The 25,512-nt window shown below is 40.4% G+C and overlaps 1 protein-coding gene across 2 annotated transcripts in view; it reads right to left on the bottom strand.

Annotated features, from left to right (window-relative positions):
* ENTREP2 (endosomal transmembrane epsin interactor 2) overlaps nt 1–25,512 on the bottom strand; it is a 506,747-nt gene that overhangs the window by 156,218 nt on the left and 325,017 nt on the right. The window lies entirely within an intron of this gene.

Genomic DNA, 25,512 nt, shown 5'->3' with positions numbered 1-25,512 from the left:
TGCTATCAAGCCTTGATGTTGGGAGAGGCCTTGAGCAGTTTCAAGCCCATTCAGCCTGGACTCCAAGAGGCCGCATCATGGTGCCTCGGGAGACATGTAAACAGTGTGTTCTTTGATTCACAGTGGCTCATAAAAGCAAAGTCTGCTGTGCCAGAAACTTCTGGGCCTCTGGCCACCTGCCAGCCTACTTACCATTAACTCCAGCAGCATGAACTGTAGAGGAATGAAAGAAGTGCAGAACCTGGCACAGGTGAAATAAGAAAATGGCTCATTAAAGACAACCCAAGAATTTAGAGAAGCAGTAAAACTGACAAAGAGCTACATTGACCAAGAAAGAACACCCAAATTAATAAAATCAGGAATGAAGGAGGGGATATCACTACCAACCTTGAAAAAAATTAGAATGCTATGAGCAATAGAAAACAATAAATCAGATAAATTTGGTGAAATGGAAAAATTCCTGAAAGTCACAGGTTTCAAGAATAAATAGAAAATATAAATAGGCCTAAAACAAAGAAAGATTGAATTAGTAGTTTAAAAACCTCCCACAAAGAAAAATCCAGATCCAGGTGGTTTCATTGGTGAATTCTACCAAAATTCTTGTAAAAATAATTTAAACCAACTTTTTACAAACTCCTTCAGAAAACTGAAAAGCCAATTCCCAGCTCATTCTGAGTCCAGTATTATCTTGATACCAAAACCAGACAGTAGGAAAACTACAAACCAACATCCCTTATGAACACAGATGCAAAAATCCTTATCAAAATAGTAGCAAATTAAATCTAATAATATATAAAGCAGATTGAAGACAATCCCTATCAAAATTCCAGCTGCATTTTGTACAGAAATTGACAGACTGATCCTAAAATACATAAGGAAATTCAAGAGAGACAGAATAGCCAGAACACTTAAAAAAGAACAGGAGGACTCACATTTCCTCACACTTCTACAATATGTTAAAACTTACTACAACACTATGTTAATCAAAGCTGGCCCAAGCATAAACATATTGTTATGGGATGAATTGTGTCTCCCTCCTCCTCAAATTTATAAATTTACGTCCCAATTCCTAGTACCTCAGAATGTGACTGAATTTGGAAGTAAGGTCTTTAAATGGGTAAAGTTAAAATGAGGTCATTAGAGAGGGCTGCTAATCCAATAAGACTGATGCCGTCAGAAGGACACCATTCTTCTTCACCCCTGAAAGAAACACCAGGCATGTGTGCACACAGAGAGAAGGCCATGTGAGGACAGAGTGAAAAGGCAGTGGTCTGCAAGTCAAGAAGAGAGGCTCAGGAGAAACCACACTAATGAACAGTTTGATCTTGCACTTCTAGCCTCCAGATTGTTAGAAAATAAGTTTCCGTTGTTTAAGCCATCCAGTCTGTGGTAGTTTGTAATGGCAGCTCTGGTAAACTGATACACATAGAGAGCAATGGAGCAGAAGTGAGAGTGCAAAAGTAAATCCATACATCCATGGTTAGAAAGAGGGACCGAGGTAATTCAATGAAGGGTAAAAAGAGATGGTGCTGGGATAATGGATATTCACATGCAAAAGAATCAATTGGACCCTGACCTCATACCACATACAAAATTAACTCAAAGTAGAAGATGGGCCTAAATGTAAGAATTAAAACCATAAAACTCTTAGAATGAAACACAGGAGCAAATTTCATGGCCTTGGGTTTGTCAATGACCTCTTAGATAAGAAACTAAAAGCAGAAGTGATAAACAAGAAGATTTGTAAGTTGTACTTCATCAATGTTAAAAAATTGTGTCCAAGGATACGCAAGAAAGTGAAAAAGTTAGGGCACCTGGGTGGCTTAGTGGGTTAAGCCTCTGCCTTTGGCTCGGGTCATGATCTCAGGGTCCTGGGATCGAGCCCCACATCAGGCTCTCTGCTCGGCAGGGCCTGCTTCCTCCTCTATCTATGCCTTCCTCTCTGCCTACTTGTGATCTCTCTCTCTCTGTCAAATAAATAAATAAAATATTAAAAAAAAATTGAAAAGGCAGTCTACACACTCTAGGGGAAGTTGTTTGCAAATCATGTATCTAATAAGGGACATATATGCAGAAAATAAAACAACTCTTGGAACATAAGAAGATGACAGAAATCCAGTTGTAAAACTGGGCAAAATATTTGAATAGACATGTCTCCAAAGATGTAAGAATGGCTAATCACATGAAGAAATGTACAACATAATTAGTCATTAGGGGAATCCAAATCAAAACCATAATGGTCTACCACTTCACGCTCCAGAATGGCTATAAACAAAAAAGGCAGATAATATCAAGGGTTAGCAAGGAGGCAGAGGGATTGGAAACCTCAGATATTGCTGGTGGGAATATAAAGTGGTACAACTTCTGTGGAACACAGTTTTATTCTGGGGAATGGGGAATGACCACTAAAGGGTATGAGATTTCTTTTTGGGATGATTGAAAATGTGACAAAATTAGATAATTATGGTTGCATAACTCTGAAGTATGCTAAAAAATATTGTATACTGTAAACAAGTATATTAATAAATCTGTTTTAAAAAGAACCCAAAGAAGGTCAAGCTGAAGAATCTTGAATAATTTTTTCCTTCTGAAGTATAATGAAGTGAAACAGAAGACAAAGAAAACAGTAGTGAGAACCATTGAATGGATGCAGTTAAGACACTTTCTGGATCAACAGCAACAGAAAGAATTTGTAATTAAAAAGTTAAATTGAATGGAGCAGAGTCTACTGTTGAAACAGTGATTTTTGCCATTAGCACAAAAATGTTTCTATTTTGGGCAATTAATGAACATTTTTATGCTACATGGTTTATGGAACATAGTTTCATCCTTCCTCGGCCACCAGTTTCCTCTGGGTCCTGGAAGACCTCTCACTGGTTAGGTCTCAGCCTCTTCACCAGCAAAAAGGTAGGGGTGAGTTAGGCAAACTCTTTTCAGCTGTAAAACACTATTAATATATGAAAGAATTCTGAGGGGCACTTGGTTGGCTCAGTTAGGCATCCAACTCTTGATTTGGGCTCAGGTCATGATCTCAGGTTTGTGAGATTGTGCTCTGCATCACGCTCTGCACAGGGTGTGGTTTCTTTTAGGATTCTCTCTTTCTCTCTAATAAAATACGTGTGTGTGTGTGTGTGTGTGTGTGTGTGTGTGTATGTATTTATATAAAAGAATTCTAAATCAGAAATCATACACACGTGTTAAAAAGGAAATAGAAAGCCCCTCCTGAAAGTAACATTTAAAGAAATACCTGGTTCCTCGTTTATTAGATGTCAGTATGCTGGACCATCCTGAGCTTCCCAGAGCATATGCTGGTAAAACAATAAATTTCCTAACTTGTCTCCATTTTTCCTTAAGCGACACAATTCTGTGACTTCTAGGACAAGTGGAGGTCTCCATTTAAAACTACTCTGTGGGAATGAATCTTTAACAGCAGCAAAATATCTTGAAGAAATGGGGGCTTGTTTCTCCTGCTTCCTGCCATCCTGTAACAGAGACACCAGAGAAAGGTAGGCTTTGGGGGGTTGCCTTGGCCCTTGGGTATTCTTGAGAGGAGAGCAAAATTAAAAGATAGGTCATAAAGTCAATCATGCAGGCATCAGGATCCTTTCAGAATTGGACCGACCTGCTTATGAGCAAGAACAAGTACCTGTTCTCTCAAAGAGATCTACAGTATCGAAACATACCAACCTCACTATGAAAATAGCTTCTGAATTAAGCCTAGTGCAATATGTATAACTTAATTCAGGATATTCACAAAAATGCAAAATCAGTTAACATCTGCAAAAGTATGTATTTATAAAAAGGTGTATTTATCGGGCGCCTGGGTGGCTCAGTGGGTTAAGCCGCTGCCTTCGGCTCAGGTCATGATCTTGGGGTCCTGGGATCGAGTCCCGCATCAGGCTCTCTGCTCAGCAGGAGCCTGCTTCCTCCTCTCTCTCTCTCTCTGCCTGCCTCTCTGCCTACTCTTGATCTCTCTCTGTCAAATAAATAAATAAAATCTTTAAAAAAAAAAAAAAGGTGTATTTATGATACATGATTTTAAACTAAAACCTTCTTTGTTTTACAAGCTTATTTTTTATTTCTTCATATAACCCTGAACTGAAGGCAAGATCTACTGCAATGAAAAATAAAGTAGCAGCCTCCCACCCTCCCCCCCAAAAGCGGTTCAGACACATACAATGGATTAATAAGCAAGTCACACACAATTTTAGGTACACATGTGCTCCTAATTGGGCCCAACCTTGACATGATCTCTCTTACCCTGACGTCATCACTTTACTAAGCTACATTCCATTAAATGAACTGAATTTGGTTCCCACCCTGTCTTAATTATGACAGCTGGGCACAGTGAGGTTCTATACAAGAACCCTATCAGGATCATGAAACTTAATAAAATCCAGTGCGAGCATGATTCAGGGGAGACGTGTCACCTCATCGATCTTGGGGTTCTGTCCACTCATTTGGCTGACCAGATTTCAAGTGGACCTTCTGAAAGGCTGCCCATCTGGTAGAAAAAGATAATCCTAACTGTAAAAGAAGATAACGAAGAACAGTGACAATCGTTTTTTCAGTTAATACAGAAAACGAGTATTTTCAAAGACTAAGAATTGATGTAAAGTATCTTCCTACCTAGGGGAAACAGAAAGTCAGATGCTCTGTCCTTTGTACATGGGCAACCCTTTCTCTAACTTGGACTCTCACTCACCTGGACAAAAAGGCATAATTGTTGCTTTTCTTAGTATGAAAACTGTTCAAATGAGCAAAATCTGCACTCAACCAGAACTCTCACTTCTGTTTACTTGTCTTCCAGCATTAAAAGACTGAATGCTATCCTATTTCCATGAAAACTTGCAAATCATTTAGGGCATATCTAACAACCCTGCTAAACAGAGAAGTTGGCCACCTCATTTGTTACAAAGTTACTAGTTCTCTAAGAAGGTACCCTGAGAAACTCAATATAAAAGGAACCTTAGTCCCCTATCCTCTAAGGCTTTCCTTGCATGTACAGGAGATGTTTTGGCTGCTAGTGGAGCTATCAGAGGGCTTGAACAAAGAAAATATTAAGAATGGCATTCCAGGCAATAAACAAGTTTGATCTCATTTGGACAAAAGGAGGCACAAATAAGTCCTAGGGAAGGAAGAAACAGAATGGGTAAGACAGAACACACATTTTAATGTCAGGGAAAAAGGCAACTTTATAAATACAAATATGCTAATTGGGGGGAAATCAGATGGGGTGATGAACCATGAGAGACTGTGGACTGGGAGAAACAAACTGAGGGTTTTGGAAGGGAGGGGGGTAGGGAGATGGGTGAGCCTAATGGTGGGTATTAAGAGAGCACGTATTGCATGGAGCACTGGGTATGGTGCATAAACAACGAATCTTGGAACACTAAAAAAAATAATAATAAAAATAAAGTTAGGCATGAAAATAAAAAATATGTTAAACGGCAAACATCTATCAGTGCTGTGGTTGAGAAAAGTGATTCAAGGAAGAGATAAAGCCCCACACCTAAGCTGAGAATCACATGCGTCCAGGAAGGAAGAAAGAGCAGAGGGGAACCTGCTGCCTACGTACATGTCTGACCCAGCTGGTTGGCTGCAGTGTTGCTTCCCACAACTAGGAATCCACTGTGGGAGGGACAGCCCTAAATGCACAAGAGGCAGCGGAGCTCGGTTTTCTGAAGGACTCCTGCCTCTTGAAGATGGCAACATACTGTCTTCTGGCTGGATAAACCAGGGCATCTTTCTTGAGAAGTGTGATTTTTTTTTAATTCAGATTTTACTAATCTCACAGGTTTGAGAGAGGTGGTGTGGGAAAAGCAAATGTTAGCTAATTAACTGTTTCCTGGGATCCAATCAGTCATTAAAAATGTGCTTGTGCAATTTTCTTGAGCTGCTCAATTGTTTCTAATTACCATTGGTTCATACTACTCACGCATGTTTTCTTTTCCCTTCACATCTATTTCTAAGCAAATTACCTAATTCAGTGTGGTTATTACTCTGGATTACTCTGGGTATATTACTATATATTGTGAAACTTCACACAGTAATTAATGTGGATATATCTGTTATGCTTAATCCTTTGTGCCCAGGTGTGATTATCAGGTACAAATTACAGAAATTCAGCCCAACTCAATTGCCACTTAATATTAACATCCATTCACTTGTTCATTTGATTAATTGTACTCAAGGGTGATATTTTCTAAATTTATAAGAAAATTATACAGCCCACATAACAAATGACTGGTTTAAGAGTGGACATTGGCCCAGTTCTGGCCAATGAGATACTGAATATTTTGGTGATATGTGGGGGGCGGGGCATCTGAAAAATGTTTACTTGCTCTCAAAAAGAGGTTCACAGGAAAACAATTCCTCTTCTACTAGACATTTTATATCTGCATGTAATGCCTCAAGCAGTGGCCATCATCCAGTGACCATGAGCAGAACTAAACTGATACATCAACATATTGAAACTGGTAGAATGAAAAGCTAGAGAGAATCTGGATCTTGGATGACTTCTCTGGGCTGCTGAACCAACTAACTCTGGAGCAGCCCACCTTTGAACATGTGATTTGAGAAAATTTATGGCCTTTGTCATTGAAGGTTTTGTGAATTGGGTTTTATGTAACTTAGAGCCCAAAGCATCTCAGCTGACATCTGTAAACAAGAGAATCCCAGAAAAGGGAATGTAGCAGTTGGTTGTTCACACTTCACCTGGTGAAGCCAGGGCTCCCAGTTATCCGCCATGTGCCAACCCCCTTCACCTAACTCTGAGATCTATAGATGTTTCAATATCAGCTTGAAATACTGCTGAAGGTTGCGGTACAAGACTGCAAGTTGGCAGTCAGCCTCCCTCTCTATGGCAAAAAGACATTTAGATGTTATTGAGGACCTGCAAAGGTGGAGGAGCTATGATTTGCCCCGATATCTGGAATCTGTAAGTTAGAAAGGCAGAATTTGCTTGGAAGTCCTGTAGATATGTCCTTATATTTCATGGATCTCACCCTAGCCTCAGTGACGCCCATCAGCCAGTGGTTCCTTTTGAGTACCCGCTGAGGAGTTTACTCTCACTATACACTAAACTTCAAAGGATATCACAAACTTCCCATCACTCAATTCACTGTTTCAAGCAGGGTCTTTTCTCTACCTGCCTGATGGACTTGGCATTTTAGCTTCCTAAGGCCATCTTCCAGGAGACTGAATCTTCAGTTCTCTGCCTCTTGGCCTATACTGGTCCCTGACTCCTAAAGCCCTACTCTATGCTACAGACTTCGTTCCCAGTTTTCTTGGAAAGAGAAGACAAGAAGTTATAACCTGAGGGTCTGGAGGTTTTCAGGAGTGCCAATATGTCCTGACTGTGTGGACTCATGCAGCATCCCCAAGTCTAGCCTTGTTTCCTACCTATAACTATTAGTAATATGATGAAGACCAGGAGACAGCTGAGCTCTGAGAGTCCCAGGATGGCCAGCTAGTCACATGTTCTCTCCTGCATCTGATGATGCCTGGGGTGGAGGTGTGTCCAGAGGCTGACCTACTACTGCTCCCGTTGGCCTTTGATAAGGGTACATGCGCTTAGCACAGAGAGCCAAAATCAGTGACTCTACAGACCAAAGATAGTATGGAGAAGCTGCATCTCTGGAAGAGCTCAGAGTGAGAAGCAACTATTCCAAGCCAGAGTTGGAAACCCAGGGGCCTCTGAGCAGGAGAGAGGGAGCCCATATGACCTACCTGAGGTGTTGGCCAGCTGTCTCCATTGACAGAGAAGTTGCAGTGTAGGTCTGAAGAAAATCTAGCTCTATCTGATTCTGAAAATGGACACCATCCCTATTCCTACCCCGCCCTCTGCCATACCTAAAGTGTGACAATGTAGTTTGCCAGCCCAGTTGCCCCTTTCCCCCAGAGGGAAAACAGTCCCACCCTATCTGCCTCCATCTCTTCCTGTTACTCTTTCATGGCCTTAAAGGGGATCTTGCCATAGCCACCAGCTAAGCCCAAACCAGCACTGGGGGAACTCCTAGCAAAATGATCAGGCAGAGCAAACTCACATGTACACTGAAGATGCACAGTGGTTTAAAGAAAGGAGAGAGCCAAATTCCAGAACAGATGGCTACTATGGAGCAGAACAAATAGAAGAAACATAAATAGACTATCAAATAAAAACATAATGAGAACACATAAGGAGATGTTATTAGAGCACAATAAAATGCTTCTAGAACAGAATAATTCTCGATTTTTAAATTTAAAATTCTAGGAGAGGTACTATAAAAGAGAATAGTCCCTGCTGAAAACCAAATCACTTATTTAAAAGGTTCAAGTGAAAGATGCATCACACAGTACAGGACAGAAGTTAATGGAATAAAAATCAATCACAGGGGAAATATCAAGAGATGAAGGGCAGCGAAGGAGGCAATATTATATAAATCACAGAAGTTTGGGAGAAAAAACATATGACAGAATAAGCAAAGAAACCATTTTTATATGAAATGCAACTCAAGTATTCAGATTTGAAAGGGCTCTTCAAAGGCAGAATTTAGCCCCATCCTTGCTAAAATTTCTGAATTTCAAGAATAGAAAAGTTGTGTAAGCTTCCACACAAAAAGAGTTAAGTTGTTTCTAGAAACAATCAGTCTAATATCCCACTTCCCACTTGTAAACCAAAATTCTCTACACAGGCAAGCTATTATTACGTGAGTGCAAAGGGAAAGATTATGGGCCTTGCAGAGTGGGAAGCAGGTGCCCCAGGTGTCCTCTTTGAGAATACTCCAGTATACTCTCACCAAAGAACCAAATCAAACAGGGACCTATGGGACGTGAAGATACTTTAATAAGCATTAGGACAAATCTTACAATATTTATTTTAAAATCTCAATGAACAATGACAATGTGAATGTAAATGATACTACATTTGTTCATCATGATTCTCGAAGTAGAAAAAGGAAGATTTTGGTAAAAGCCTGGGCCCAAACAATCTCAGCATATCCCAGGAATAAGAAGAGGCAGGAGATGGAATATAAGGAAAAATGATTCTAAGGGTCTTGTCCAGGCAGAGTGAGATCAAGAGGACAGTGAAGATACTTCAGTGGGAGGGTGTGCTATTTATTAAGGTATGATCTCTCTGTTCCAAATCCACTGCTCTCTCATGCTGGGGTTGGATCTCTGAAAGTTATGTTTTTCTTCTGTTAGATGCCTTTCTGTTGGGTTCTTCTAATAAGGGTCAATGGGGTAGCCTGAAAAGTGGGGCAAGGGGTAGGACATGCTTCTTCCTGTTTGCTTGCTCTTCTGGTCAGTAAGGTCCTAGCAATACCCCCTGCCTTGGCATCAGCAATTGATTCCAACCTCTCTGAACACTCGCAAAACCAGCTTCACTGTGCTCTTACACAGGAATGATCAACAGCAAAGTACATCCCTGTAGATACTAAAAAGATATGTGAATATGAGTTACGGTGTTCACCGGTACTTTTGAAAACCAATGAAATGGGCAAATTCCTTGGAAAACAATCAAATAAAACCTATACAAGAAAAAAATGCACAAGGTTATAACAGTCCTGGGAACTACTGAATCTGTAATTCCAAGTTTTCCCTCAAAAAAACCCCAAAAAGCCCAACCTACGAGACTTCACTAGTGAAATCTACTGAATGCTTAAATGAGAGATAACATCAGTCTTAAATGAATGCTTCCAGAAAAGAAAAAGAGGAACTATTCCCATTGTGTTTTATAAAGAAATCACAACTTTAATATAAAAAGCTGACAAGGACATTTTAGAAAAATGAAGATAAAAGGCCAATCTCCCTCACAAATATATAATCAAAAGCCCCGAAGAAAATATTGACAAACAAAATTGAGAGATTCAACATTGAGAAAGCTGAGTTTAATCTAGGAAAAGCAAATTGGCTGAACATTCAAAAGTCAATCAAGGTGATTCACCGTATTAACAGAATAAAGTATATCTTTCATATGGTCATCTCAAAAAAGAAAAGTCAAGGGATAAAATTCAGTATCTATTCATGATCTTAAAAAATACAAACAAAACAGGAAACTCAGAAATCTGGAAAAAGAAGGGAACTTAATTTATCACTGCAAATAATCTGCATTAAACATCACTCTTTATTGTGAAGTATTGAAAATGTTCCTCTGAGATGAGGAGTAAAAGTTGTAAAGATTGAAAAAAAAATTGTCTTTTTCTTTCAAATGACATGATTCTATATGTATAAAATTCAAAAAAAATGTACAGATAAACCATTAGAATTAACAAATTATCAAAGTGGTTGAAGATAAGATCCACATGCATAAATCAGTTTCGTTTCCATTTTTCAATGACAAACAGAAAATGGAATTAAAATAAATGCCATATGTGACACATTTTCCCAAAGATGAATCCCATAAGACTTTGGTACTATAATGTGGTGGCTGCTTCTCCCACCAAGAAGTGGGGACAATTCTTCCACCCCCTCAAACATGGGCTAACTTTGTGACTTGTTTTGAACAACAGAGTGTGGCAGAAGTTGCATCATGTGGATTTTGGAGCCTACGCCTGAAAAGCCCTGCATCTTCTGCTTTTGTCCTCCTGGGAAACTCCCTTTCACAGTGCTGTCTTTGCCGTGGACAGATGCCCCACCCAGACTAATAAGTGATAATAGGAGAGGCATCAAAGTTCTGAATATGTAAGTGAGGCTATTGGAACCGACCACCAAACATCTTCCAGTCATGATCTGAACACCATCATAGGAGGGACTCCAGGCAAGACCAACAGAATACCTATAGAGGGGCACCTGGGTGGCTCAGTGGGTTAAAGCCTCTGCCTTTAGCTCAGTCATGATCCCAGGGAGCCTGCTTCTCCCCTGCCCCTCTCTCTGCCAGCCTCTCTGCCTACTTGTGATCTCTTTATGTCAAATAAATAAATAAAATCTTAAAAACAAAAAGAATACCCAGAAAATCATCAGAGATAATAAACTGTAGGTATTTAAGCCATGACATTTTGAGGTGGTTTGTGGCACAGCAGGAGATAACTGATCACTATGCACAACACTGCCAAAAAAATTAAAGATGGGTAGATAAACAGGATTTATAGATAATGAAAAATATGTAGTATCTCTACTCAGAAACTTATAAAACAAAATATTATCAAAAGAAATTAAAGATGATCCAAATAAATATTCATAGGATGGAAAACACACTGTGGTAAAAATGTCAATTATCTCCATATTGATTTACTGATCCACTATAATCCCATCAGAAATTCTAGCAGGGTTTCCTTGTAGAATTTGACAAGCTGACTGCAAAATTTACACAAGAATGTAAAGGGCCATGAATAGCCAAACAATCTTAAAGAATAAAGTGCTTATTTTATTGGATACCAAGATTTACTTACAAAGTTTTAGTTATTTAAGAGAATGTATGATAAAGACAAAAAGCCAAAAAAGCAAATAGAGAATCTAGGAAGAGATCCATAGATACAAGAATACTTCTACATCACAGGGATGATATTGCACAGCAATGACGGAAGACTATCTTTCAAATAATTGGGTCTAGGTCAATTGGATATTATGTGGAAAAATATATCCATATTTATGTGGAAAAATAAAACTATATTTTTGTATTATAAAAAAACTAACTCTCAGTAAGTTATAGTTGTAAATTCAAAAGGGAAAATAAGACTATTTAAAGTTAACAGAGGAAAAAATCTTTATGACCCTGGGGTAGGAAAATTTTATTTTAATCTAGACACCAAAAAGATCATTATGAGATGAAAAGGCAAGCCCCTGAATGGAAGAAGATAATATGTGGGTGTATATCTACGTGTGTGTGTGTATGTGTGTGTGTCTTTCTGACAAATTACAAACAACTTGATAAAAGAAGGGCCTATTTCCAGAATATATATAAAAACTCTTTAAAACAAATAAGTACCTACAACACAATGGAGAATGGGCAAGAGCTTTTTATAGGTACTTCACGAAGGAGGGTATCCAAATGTCTAATAAACATATGAAAAGGCATTCAGCCTCATTAATGATTAAGGAGATGCAGAGTAAAACTATAGTGAGATACCATGATATTGGCTCAAAGGAAAATCACTGGCAACACCAAGTATAGCTGATAATGGAAAAAAATGGAACTTTTGTACTCTGCTGGGGAAAATGTAAACTGGAACAACCACTATGGAAAATTATAGGACATTATCTATTAAAGCTGAACCCATGTACCCTAGAATTTTACTTCTGGGTAGTGCACAAAATAATATTTAAGTGAATGTTCATAGCATTATTTGCAATAGTCACCAAATTGAAATAATCTAACTGTCCATCCACAATAAAATACATAAATAAAATGTGGGACATACATATCGTAGAACACAATACAGCAACAAGAATTAAAGAACCACACCTAAATGCACCAACACGAATGGATCTCATTCTTTCTTCGTTGCTTTTGTGCCCTGCCCTCCCAGGATATGGGTACCAGAGGGACCCTCTTAAAAGCCTTTTCTCTGCTCACCATTACAGAGGTCCTGACCTTACTTAGGGTAAAAGGCAAAGTCCTTTAAATCATCCACACCAGCAAAGCCCCCAGCTGCACCTCTAACTTCAAGGCCTTTTACTTTCCCCTCAGACACTCGCCTCCAGCCCTACCTCTCCTTGCTGCTCCCAGAGTATGCTCTGTACTGGCTATTCCCTCTGCCTGGACAGTTTTCCAACCCCGCCCCCTCCTAGGCCTCAATCGATGGATCAATAGATCACACAGCTCACTCTCACCTCCTTCAGGTCTCCAGCAACAGGAGAGCACCTCTCACCACTCTATCAAATAGTCCTTCAGTCCTCATATTTCTTATGTGCTTCCTAGTTTTCCTTTTTTACTCTAACACTTACCTGCATGTGGCATATGATTTATTTACCTTTTTTTTTTTCTATCTCCCTGAACTAGAATAAATCTTCACAAGAATGGGAATTTTGTCTGTTTTTTTTTTTTTTCTTTTTCATTGCTCTATCCTCAGCATCCAGAACATTTCCTGGCACACAGAAGGTGCTCAATAAAATCCTATTTAAGAGTGGCCACATAAAAGGCACTGAAATGTTAACTGAAGCTCTCTCTATGCTTAGCAGGAGCTTGTCTACCAGTGGGCCTCACTAATGGTTTCCCCTACCTCCCCAGACCTTTTCTTCTCTCCTTGGACAGTGGACTTCTATGGAAAGGAATCCTCATGCTTCAGCCCAAGGATGGTTGGGACTAGCAGTTAGTGCTCTGGGAGTTGCAAAGAGGGAGTGTGAGATGGCCAATGGAGGCACACCTTCACCCTTCTCCCCCAGATCCTCATTTAATCCTATATGACAGAGACAGTTTGTGTCCCTAGAACATCCATGTGTGCTGCAGGAGCTCCAGCCTCCCTCAAAGATGGGATGGATCATGTGGCCAAGTCTGGAGAAGCAGAGTTGTGGTTAACACAACAGGGTTGAGGCACTTAACAGTCAGGGGACGCCCCCCCCCCCTTTCTTCTCCCTAGGCAGCTATGTGGGGATCATGGATAAGATGGTACAGACACAAACAGAAGCAGTCTCAACACCTCTCTACTGCACAGAAGAAAACTGCCCGGAGGAGTTGCTCAGCTCATATGAGACATTTTGTGAGCAAGAAACAAACTTTGTTATGTAAAGCCATTGAAATTTCAAGGTCTTTTTTGTTTGTCTGTTTTGTTCCTGCAGCATAGATTAATTAGCTCATACTGACTCGTCCCCATAGGCATCGCTCTCCTGCCTTAGCTGTACCTGTCATCTCTCCAGCTCTCCCTAATGTCTCCCTGGTGCAACCTCTGTCTACTCTTGGAGAGTGACAATTTCATAGCTATACATTCTCAGCTTGGGACTAGGGGGGTACAGTGGGTATGGGTCTAACTGCTTATTATACAGATTAAACCAAACCTCTAATTTTTGCCCCATTCACATCCCTGCCTTCAGGAACATCCAAATAACAAAACATTTAGTTTTTTTCTTCCCAGAAGTTCAAAGTTCATTTAAAATGTCAGCTAAAAGAACAAAAGGAAATGTTACTATTATCTTTTGAAAACTAGAAAGAGTGCAGCCCTGAGGTCTTAGAAACTGTTTACCACTTAAACACCAGGGCACAATCTAAGCTCCCATTTCATGGTTTTCTCATTTTTCTACAACTCGACATTACCTTGAATGCTATAATTTCTATCCCATTTCCCCACCTTCAATAAAAAGCTCATCTGTAAGGGCGCCTGGGTGGCTCAGTGGCTTAAGTCTCTGCCTTCAGCTCAGGTCATGATCCCAAGGTCCTGGGATCCAGCCCCACTTCAGGCTCTCTGCTCAGCAAGGAGCCTGCTTCCTCCTCTTTCCCTGCCTGCCTCTCTGGCAACTTGTAATCTCTGTCTATCAAATAAATAAATAAAATATATTTTTTAAAAAAGCTCATCTGTATCACTCAAAGAATACCTAGCTGAGGCCTGACTATCATTTTGCCAGTATTTTGAGGACCTTAATAAGTTATTTCACCGCTATATGAATACCAACCATCACAGGCTTTGGTTCTTAATTTCATATATGACTTTTAACATGATTATGTTCCCAAACACAAAAATAGACAATAACATAATGGAGAGATGTATTTGGGGATTGGAAACCGCAGAGGTTCACCACTGTGTAGCTGGACATCTTGGTCTAAAAAGAAACATAGCGAGGGAGGATAACACGTCTTTCATTTCTCACTTCTTTTCCACTCTTATGTATTCCCTCGAATACATGATTAGAAAAAGTGCCAAACACAGGTCAAATACATTCGCCATGGAAAACAAGATAAAAAGCAAAGTTTCCTGCTTCTCATAACTACTTTGTATTAAAGCACAATGATGATGCTTTCTCTACTGCAGTGATGCATACAGATAGAATCTCTCTGAGAGACCTGCATCAATGATGCTTTCACAAAAACACACCAGCGGGCAGGATCTGTATGATTCACAGCACAACCACCATTGCTTATCATGATGCTTTTTCTCGATTAAGATCCTCATGGGGCAAACACTATTGAAGAGGGTAGAAAACAGAGGTGGACATATGTATTAGGTAGGTAGGCCTTTGGGCTATAAGTGATAGAAGCCCATATCTCTGTCTTTGGCTTTGCTCTCTCCCTGGAGCATGGCTTTCATCACACACTGGGAAGCGCAAAAGTGGGCAGTGCTGAACAGCACATTTCAAACTCTGCCAGTGGGGACAGGCTGCCTGTGGGACTCCCTGAGCTAAGTCCAGATATTTTGAGGAGTAGGATTCTCCAGTCTACCAGGGGCTAGTTGTCACATCCAAATCAATACATTCATGCTGTCTGGACAGGGAGCTCTTGCGGTAACTGTAGGACAGGAAAGAGATGCTGGGCAGGGGATCTCGGTGGTCCCTACAGCCTGGCCTCCATTCCCTGCCTGCTTCATATGGTCACCAGGGAGCCCTGAAGCCTGAGGCTGACAGTGAAAGCCTCTGACCCCTCGCCCAGATGCCTGAGTCAAAGAGGATGTCCTGAATCACAGTGGAATAAGAGCCTTCTGGTGGGACAGTCAATGCAAAGACACCAGAGCTCAGAGCCTTGACAGCAAGGAGTAAGGACCAGGAAAGAAGAAATAGGTGGAAGCAGGAAGGGCACAGCAAGACTAGCAAATCCTGGAAGCAGGTATTGCCAGGGTTCTGGAAGTTCAAAGAACATGTGGAATGTGGGGGCAGGCCCAAACATTTAGTGGCCAGAGCCAAAACTCAACCAACTCCCTGCCTTGAACCATAGCCCACACTCTGCTGATAAAGGGCAATTCCACTGAGCCAAGGTGGAGGGGGAACGGAGGAAGCCCAGGCACGTAACTGTACTTGTCCTGCTGTGGCAGATCAACGGTGGGGGAGGAGCCTGCCCTGGGCACCCACCATGGAGAAACGAGAAGAACACTGTCTCTTCTGATGTGGGGACCAAGTTCAGAGTCCTTCAAAGGTTTGGCTGACAGACAAGGAGACTTCCACAAAACATTTCCTAGATGCAGATCCTGTTACTGTTATTTGTTACCTGGGAAACTGAACAACCACATAGAAACGAAAAGGGCCAGATCTCAGACACAAAAGTTCCTTAAGTACAAAATTATATTAAAATGCTGTGACTTTTTGAAAAGGGTTCCAATGTAGTGATTGATAGAAAACATTATGCTTTTTTTTTTTTTTTTTTCCGACAAGGAGACTGAATGTCTTATTTACAATTACTCAGGAAATGGCAAACGTAGCAGGGCTTTCCTATTCTTGGAGCACAGGTCAGAGTGAGCTGAGGGACAATTTCTCATCCGTGGGAGAGGAAGTCTTTAGCAACGAGGCAACCAGCCTGCCTGCAGCTCTGGGACCTGTGAGGGAAGCAGAGAGCTTCCAGGGACACACTCCAGGGCCTGCCACTCTCCCTGTGCTAAATGTAGAGGAATGCATGGTGCCCACATGATGCATTGGCCCCCAGGGGCTGAGAGGAGGTTGCGAGAGCCAGACCCCCAGAAGGGAAAAGAGAGGGACAAGACAACAGGGTTAGTACATGAAGATCCTCAGATAGTGCTTTCATTCCCAAAGCAAAGAACAACCAATAAGAGCCCAGTCTCTATCTCACCAGAAAAGTCAGAGGGCTCAGAGGGTTAAGCTGGTGTCCCACAAGGACAGTGGGGACCAACTGGTACTGGAACGGGACAGGGAAAGTGGCAGGGCCTCATGGAAGCTACATTCCCCAGGACCCGGAAGATGTCAGAGAGGTGAGATCTCAAAGCGAGACGCCAGCAACCCTTTCCCACCTGGCATCCTTGGAAGGAGCTGCGTACAAAGGTCAAGAACTGGATCACCAGGGGCCTTGAGAGAAGGGCAGCCACAAACACACGATGCTCCTGGCAGCCCCCTCAAAGCCCTGTAGGCAATAGTGGTACATCTCCCAGCACAGCATCCTCTCGTGGGAGAAACAAAGGCTGATGGTGAGGTCCGTGGTGTACAAGGAGGAGTCAGAGCCAGAGATAGTTTGAATTTTTTTAAAAATGTAAGAAAAGGTATATATCGGGGCATCTGGGTGGCTCAGTCGGTTGAGCGTCTGTCTTTGGCTCAGGTCATGATCCCGGGGTCCTGGGATCAAGTCCCACATCATGCTCCCTGCCTAGGAGGGAGTCTGCTTCTCCCTCTCTTTCTAAAGAACCCCATTCTGTGCTCGTTCTCTCTCTCTCTCTCAAATAAATAAAATCTTAAAAAAAAAAAAAAAAAGGTATCTAGGGGCACCTGGGTGGCTCAGTCTGTTAAGCATCTGCCTTCAGCTCAGGTCATGATCTCAGGGTCCTGGAACTGAATACTGTGTCAGGCTCCCCCGTCAGCAGAAAGCTTGCTTCTCCCTCTCCCTCTGCCTACTACTCCCCCTGCTTGTGCACGCGCTCTCTCTCTCTCTCTCTGTCAAATAAATTAATAAAATCTTTTTATTTATTTATTTGACAGAGAGAAATCACAAGTAGATGGAGAGGCAGGCAGAGAGAGAGAGAGGGAAGCAGGCTCCCTGCTGAGCAGAGAGCCTGATGCGGGACTCGATCCCAGGACCCTGCGATCATGACCTGAGCCGAAGGCAGCGGCTTAACCCACTGAGCCACCCAGGTGCCCATAAAATCTTTTTAAAAAGAAAAAAAAGTTATATACCCAAAGGAAACAAAGTCACGATCTTGAAAAGATCTCTGTACTCCCATGTTCACTGCAATGTTACTCTAAATAGCCAAGATATGTGCACAACCCATGTCCACTGAGGGAGGAATGGATAAAGAAATTGCCTACGTATGTAAGTTTGTGTCTATGTATGTACATATATAATATGTATAAGCATCTATAATGGAATATTATTGAGGCATATGAAAGAAGGAAACTCCACCACTTAGAACAACACGGATGGACCTTCAGGGCATTATGCTAAGTAAAATACTTCCGAAAAAGACACACACTCACTTACATGTGGAATCTAAAAAAACCGAATTTATACATTCAGAGAACATGCTAATGGTTATCAGAAGAGGGAGGGAGGTGGGCAAATGGGTGAAGATGGCCAAAAGGTTCACAATTCTAATTATAAGAGAAGTCTGTCTTAAGGATGTCACGTACAGCTTGTGAGTCTAGTTAACAATACTGTGATGTTTATTTGAAAGATGCTAAGATAGAAAATCTTACAAGTTCTCATCATAGGAAAAAAAAACCTTTTTAACTGTGGGAGGTGATGGATGTTAACTAAACCTGTGGTGATCATCTCACAGTATATCAAATCATCATGTTGTACATTTACAACCAACAATATTATATGTCAGTCATAGCTCAATGAAATTGGGGGAATTTTTTAAAATTAAGAACTGCGCTGTTTACGATGATTTTCATGGTGCTATATGTACTTAAGTCAAGAGGCTTTGCATAAGGAAATATCATGAGAAGACTCAAAATATATCTCATAAGTGAAAGAGTTTATCCTTCAGTTTATCCGACAGTAACAAATGTGCCAACCAACAGGTCTAAAGTTGGAGCTCATTTTGGGCTAGTTGCAACAGAAATCTGGTTTTATTCCAATTATACTTCAAAATTTGTATCTGTAATGTGTGTAATTATTCTTAGAAAACAAAAAAAACAAGAGACAAATATATAATGTTTGTTCCAGGTTGTAGATAACCATTTTTCTACATGATATCATGATTCATATTCTCCAATTTCCTTGACGTGATCACTATGCTAAGAAATCATTACTTTCTTAAGAGCAACTTAATATACACAACATAAAATTTTCCTTCTATCTGTGCTCTGTTCGGTGATCCCAACTTCTGCTCTGCTCATTCTCACTTTGCAGTTTTATGGTTGATCACACTTTTTTTTTCCCCTAAAAAGGGCAGTTCATTTTCTTCTTAAAAATTAATTCTAATTTTATTAATTTGACACTCTTTTAAAAGCTATGTCCATTTAGACATATTTTCTTAATTTAAGAATGCCCAGGATTCACCTGAAAAAACTTTCCAAGGCTCTAGAGTCAAAATAAAAATCTGTTTTGCTTGTACACTAAGCACTTCCATGCATTTGACTGCACTGACTAAACAAAAACAAACACAAAAACAAAGCCAACAAAACCGAAAGTCATAACCTGTTCAGAACATATAATACACACCTAAAAACTGAAATAACTATACACAACTATGAACTGAACGAGGAGAAAAATTACTAAAACTTTGTAACATTCCAAAAAATGGACCCTTTCTGTCTCCTTTTCAGCAGCTTTCCCTGGGACTGAGAAGGAAATGTCAGGTGCCCAAAGCCCACATGCCAAGGGGTGGGCAACACAGTGCAGCTCCTGGGAAGAGGGTTGGGTGACTTCAGGAGTCTCTCAGAGCTTTAGGGTGGAGTGGGGGCAAGATGGATCCAGGTAGAAGCAAGTCCTCCCTTCTCCCGTAGTCCCTCCAAGCCTGGTCCGACTGGTCTCCTCCCCCGCAAGCTAACCCAGCTGGGGTCACTGGGATCAGCCTCAGTTCATAAAACAAATCCAGGATCCTCAGCAGACAGTTGCATCCCATAAAAAGGAACTCCTAATATGATGCCAGACTTCCATAATTATGGAGTTTGGAAACAAATGTTGTGTCATTGACTTGGAAGATAAATGATATGTAAACAAATAAACACAAAAACAGGGAACACTCCAAGACAGAGTGTTCCAGAATTGACAAGACTTACAAGTTGCTCAAAGATTCCAAAACCTTTCTTCTTTCTTGTAGAAAAGACCCAATTTGCACTAACTCCCTTTTCCCATTTCCTGTGAAAGGCATTAAAATGGTTGGCAGGGAAAAAAATGGGACATAATTATTTTTGGCAAGCAGGTTCAGGTTATAAATATGCCCATTCTGAAGCTATTGTAAGAGCTCTTCATTAATTTTTCATTCATTTGAAAATCTAATATAAAGTAGTCTGGCTGCTGCTGATGGACTTAAAGTTTATCAAGTTCCAGTGGAATTAATTCCTATTTGCCTTGAGTGCAAGTGAGCTGCACAGGCCCCTTCAAATACTAGGGTTTGCACTTCTCTGAGCCAGCATCACCATACTTAAAAAAAAGTCGGTGAGTGGGGACTTTAAATTTCATATTCCAAGATGAAAAGATAGATGAACGCTTATCATGATAAATGAAATATTTGTGTGTGTGTGTGTGTGTGTGTGTGTGTGTGTGTGTGTGTCTTGGTTACCAAATTCATTTCTTAAAATGATTTTCCTCAATTCTAAAACAAAACAAAACAAAACAAAAACAACAATGATTTTTGTCTTTTCATTCTCCTTTTGTGATTTTCCTGGAAAAGACACCTCCAACAAACAACGTAATATTTCAGACATGTGCAGTGTGAGGATGAAGAGTGAGAACATGCACAAACTGAACCAACGTCAGAAGTGAAAAAGCACAGAGGAAATGGAAACCTAGGTTTATAAGACCAAGATCTAAAGTTTCAAAAGTTCTGGTCTCCTGGAGAAATCCAGGGAGCTATAGTTTAATTGATAACCATGGCATCATTGAGTCAAGGTCAACATTTGGAGCCACAGACTCAGACATAAAACTTAGGTAAAATGTTTAAAATTTTTCCCATTTGCTAAGGGCCTGTCAATCAACTGTGAATTCGAGTAACATAAGAGGAAAGTAACATAAGAGGAAAGCAGATGGCATAAGAACAAAGTTCTCTGACGATCTGAAATTTTTGTTGATGAAAACCTTAAGAGCATAAGTAAGTTTTCTGCCTCAGTAAACAGGAAATCCTGAATGCCATCTAATCGTTATTTGATGCACCAAGACCTCATCATACTGCAAGGCAGTCCCTGAAGATTAGCAATGCTTTTCATGAATTTTGTTAATTTTTTTTATTTTTATAGCAATTATTTATTATTTTAGCAATGAGCATTGCAAAGAAAGCTCCTTCAGCTACCAAGAAAACCCCTTATGATGTTCAGAAGTGAACATATGAATAGAATGGTTTGAAAATTCTGCAGAAAAATACTAAACGAGAATGTAAGAGCTCCAGTGTTACCTATGTTCCAGTCCCTTTCCCTAACACTCCCATTAGGAACTTTACTTTTCTACTAGTTCCACAAAACTCTGAGATTGGGGGCACTTGGGTGGCTCAGTGGGTTAAGCCGCTGCCTTCGGCTCAGGTCATGATCTCAGGGTCCTGGGATCGAGCCCGCATCGGGCTCTCTGCTCAGCGGGGAGCCTGCTCGCCCCCCACCCCCCACCCATGCCTCTGCCTACTTCTTGTGAGCTCTCTCTCTCTCTATATCTATCAATAAAAAAAAAGAAGAAGAAAACTCTGAGATTGTATGTCTATACATATTCAGCTATCCAGAAATTATTTTTTAAAGGGACACAAACAGGGCATACTGGACTTTGTTCTGTATGTTGTTTCTTTCTCTGGGTAATTGTTCACAATAAAACATAAAGTTTTAACTTATTCTTCCTCTTCCCAACAGTCACACCATAATATTCCATTTATATTCTTTTTACCTGGTGAATCCCCACCATTGTGATTCCATACCTCATATCCATCCATCCATCCATCCATCCATCCATCCATCCATCCACCATCCATGTGGCCAACAGATATTTCTTGAGTGACTTATGATATACCAGTTTGTAGTCTAGGCTCAGGGGACACAGCAGTAAACAATACAGACAAAATATATCTACCCTCATGAAGTTCACATTGTGGTGAGAAAAGATGACAAAGAATAAAAGTATAGTTGAGTAAATTAGTGATATAGTAAATCAGAAAGTAATAAACAAAGCTGCAAATGTAGCTAATGTCAAAGGGTACGGGGAGGGGATTCCCACTTTACAGAGGGAGGCAAGGGAAAGTCTCAAGGAGAAGGCAACTGAGAAGGGGAGTGTCCTAACCTGGTGGGTATCTGGGTCAAGAGGGCTTTGGCAGAAATATAAAGGCCGTGAGGCAGGAGCCTGCCTAGTATGTTAAGGAACAGCCAAGAAGCCCATGTGGCTGCAGCCCAATGATCCTGGAGGTGAGTGATAGGAGGTGATGCTGAAGAGGTAGCATATCCCTCCAGCCACCGAGTCTTCCCAGCAGAGGTCCCAGACATCACAGTGTAGAGACAAGCTATCCTGACTCTGTGCCTTGAGAAATCCTGACCCGCAGAACCCAAGAGCAGAAGAAAGTGGTTTTCCTGTTGAGGCTGAGAGAGTTTGTGTGTACCAGTAAGTAGTAGCCAAGACACCTGTACCAAACGTGCTAACTTTTATCATGAATTCTTGTTGAACGTCATCACACAACTTCTTTCATTGGTAAAGAATCAAAAAATATTTCTTCAGCCTGTCACGGGCATAAATCAAGTTTGCAATCCTAGAGCCAAACTTTCCATGGTCATGATGTGCCGTCCTTCTTTTGTATCTCTAAGAATTTAGTTCCAGGAATATGTCTTTTCCTTTGATTTTCCCCCTCTTCATTTTAGAGTCATATTTGTTAAAATATTTTAGAGGATTTTTTGCAATATATTCAAGAGACAAAGGTCCTATAATTTTTGTTCATCATAAGGCCTTTGGTAGGCTTGGTACTAAGGTTATGCTGCTTTCATAAGTGCAATGGGAAATGATCCCTCTTTTTTCTTTCATTATTTTATTATTTTACTTTATTTCTTTTCTTTTCTTTTCTTTTCAGTGTTCCAGAATTCATTGTTTATGCACCACACCCAGTGACCCATGCAATATGTGCCCTCCATAATTTTCACCACCAGGATCACCCAATCCCCCACCCTTCTCCCTCCAAAATCCTCAGTTTTTTCCTCAGAGTCCAAAGTCTCCCATGGTTCATCCCCCACTCAGATTTCCCACAACTCACTTCTCTACTCCATCTCCCAGTGTCCTTCATGTTATTCCTTATGATCCACAAGTAAGCGAAACCATATGACAATTGACTCTCTCTGCTTGACTTATTTCACTCAGCCTAATCTCCAGTCCCATCCATGTTGATACAAAAGTTGGGTATTCATCCTTTCTGATGGAGGCATAATACTCCATTGTATATATGGACCATATCTTCTTTATTCATTCGTCCGTTGAAGGGCATCTTGGTTCTTTCCATAGTTTGGTGATCATGGCCATTGCTGCTATGGACATTGGGGTACAGATGGCCCTTCTTTTCACTACATCTGTATCTTTGGGGTCAATACCCAATAGTGCAATTGCAGGGTCATAGGGAAGCTCTATTTTTCATTTCTTAAGGAATCTCCACGCTGTTCTCCAAAGTGGCTGCACCAACTTGCATTCCCACCAACAGTGTACGAGGGTTCCCCTTTCTCCACATCTTCTCCAACACATGTTGTTTCCTGTCTTGCTAATTTTGCCATTTTAACTGGTATAAGGTGGTATCTCAATGTTTTGTTTTTTTTTTAATTTTATTTGGTATTTTAATTTCTTTTTAGTGTTCCGGAATTCATTGTTTATGCACCACACCCAGTACTCCATGCAACCCATGCCCTCCATAATATCACCACCGGGCTCACCCAACCTCCCATCCCCCTCCCCTCCCAAATCCTCAGTTTGTTTCTCAGAGTCCACAGTCTCTCATGGTTTGTCTCCCCCTCCAGTTTCCCCCAACTCTCTTTTCCTCTCCATCTCCCCATGTCCTCCATGTTATTCCTTATGCTCCAAAAATAAGTGAAACCCTGTGATAATGGATTTCCCTGATGACTAATGATGATGAACATTTTTTCATGTGTCTGTTAGCCATTTGTATGTCTTCTTTGGAGAAGTGTCTGTTCATGTCTTCTGCCCATTTTTTGATATGATTGTCTGTGTGTGTTGAGTTTGAGTAGTTCTTTATAGATCATGGATATCAGCCCTCTGTCTGGAGTATCATTTGTGAATATCTTCTCCCATTCCATGGGTTGCCTCTTGTTGACTGTTTCCTTTGCTGTGCAGAAGCTATGGATCTTGATGAAGTCCCAAAAGTTCATTTCACTTTTGTTTCCTTTGCCTTTGGAGACATGTATTAAAAGAAGTTGCTGTGGCCGATGTCGAAGAGGATACTGCGTATGTTCTCCTCAAGGATTTTGATCGATTCCTTCCTCACATTGAGATATTTTTTCCATTTTGAGTTTATCTTTGTGTATGGTGTAAGAGAATGGTCGAATTTCATTCTTCTACACATAGCTGTCCAATTTCCCAAGCACAATTTATTGAAGAGACTGTCTTTTTACCACTGGATATTTTTCCTGATTTGTCAAATATTATCTGACCATAGAGTAGAGGGTCCATGTCTGGGTTCTTTACTCTGTTCCACTGTTCTGTGTGTCTGTTTTTGTGCCATGCTGTCTTGGTGATCACTGCTTTGCAGTAAAGCTTGAAATCAGGCAATGTGATGCCCCCAGTTTTTTCTTTTTCAATGTTTAATGTTTCCTTAGCAATTCGGGATCTTTACTGGTTCCATGCAAATTTTAGGATTGTTTGTTCCAGCTCTTTGAAAAATGCCTGTGGAATTTTGATTGGGATGGCACTGAAACTATAGATAGTTCTAGGCAGTATAGACATTTTAACAATGTTTATTCTTCCAATCCATGAGCATGGTATGGTCTTTCATCTTTTTGTGTCTTAATTTCTTTCATAAATGTTCTGTAGTTCCTCGAGTACAGATCCTTTACCTGTTTGGTTAGGTTTATTCCCAGGTATCTTATGGTTATTGATGCTATAGTAAATGGAATTGATTCTCTAATTACCCTTTCTATATTTTCATTGTTAGTGTATAAGAAAGCAACTGATTTCTGTACATTGATTTTGTATCCTGCCACATTACTGAATCTCTGTATAAGTTCTAGTAGTTTGGGGGTGGAGTCTTTTGGATTTTCCATAAAGTATCTCTCTGCGAAGAGAAAGAGTTTGAGTTCTTCGTTGCCAATCTGAATACCTTTTATTTCTTTTTGTTGTCTGATTGCTGTTGCCATGACTTCTAGTATTATGTTGAATAAGACTGGCAAGAGTGGACATCCTTGTCATGTTCCTGATCTCAAAGTGAGGGCTGTTAGCTTTTCCCTATTGAGGATGATATTTGCTATGGGTTTCTCATAGATAGATTTTATGAAGTTAAGGAATGTTCCCTCTATCCCTACACTTTGAATCGTTTTAATCAGGCACGGATGCTGTATCTTGTCAAATGCTTTTTCTGCATCAATTGAGAGGACCATGTGGTTCTTCTCTCTTCTCTTATTGATTTGTCCTATCACATTGATTGATTTGCAAATGCTGAGCCACCCTTGCATCCCAGGGATAAATCCCACTTGGTCATGGTGGGTAATCTTTTTTTAAAAATATTTTTTATTTTTATTTTTTTTTAATAAACATATAATTTATTTTTATCCTCAGGGATGGTGGATAATCTTTTAAATGTACTGTTGCATCCTATTAGCTAGGATATTGTTGAGAATCTTGGCATCCATATTCATCAGAAACATTGATCTGAAATTCTTTTTGGTGGGGTC

Source organism: Mustela nigripes, chromosome 13, assembly GCF_022355385.1.
Source record: "Mustela nigripes isolate SB6536 chromosome 13, MUSNIG.SB6536, whole genome shotgun sequence".
Classification (NCBI taxonomy): Eukaryota; Metazoa; Chordata; class Mammalia; order Carnivora; family Mustelidae; genus Mustela; species Mustela nigripes.
This window is presented reverse-complemented; position numbering and strand designations above follow the sequence as displayed.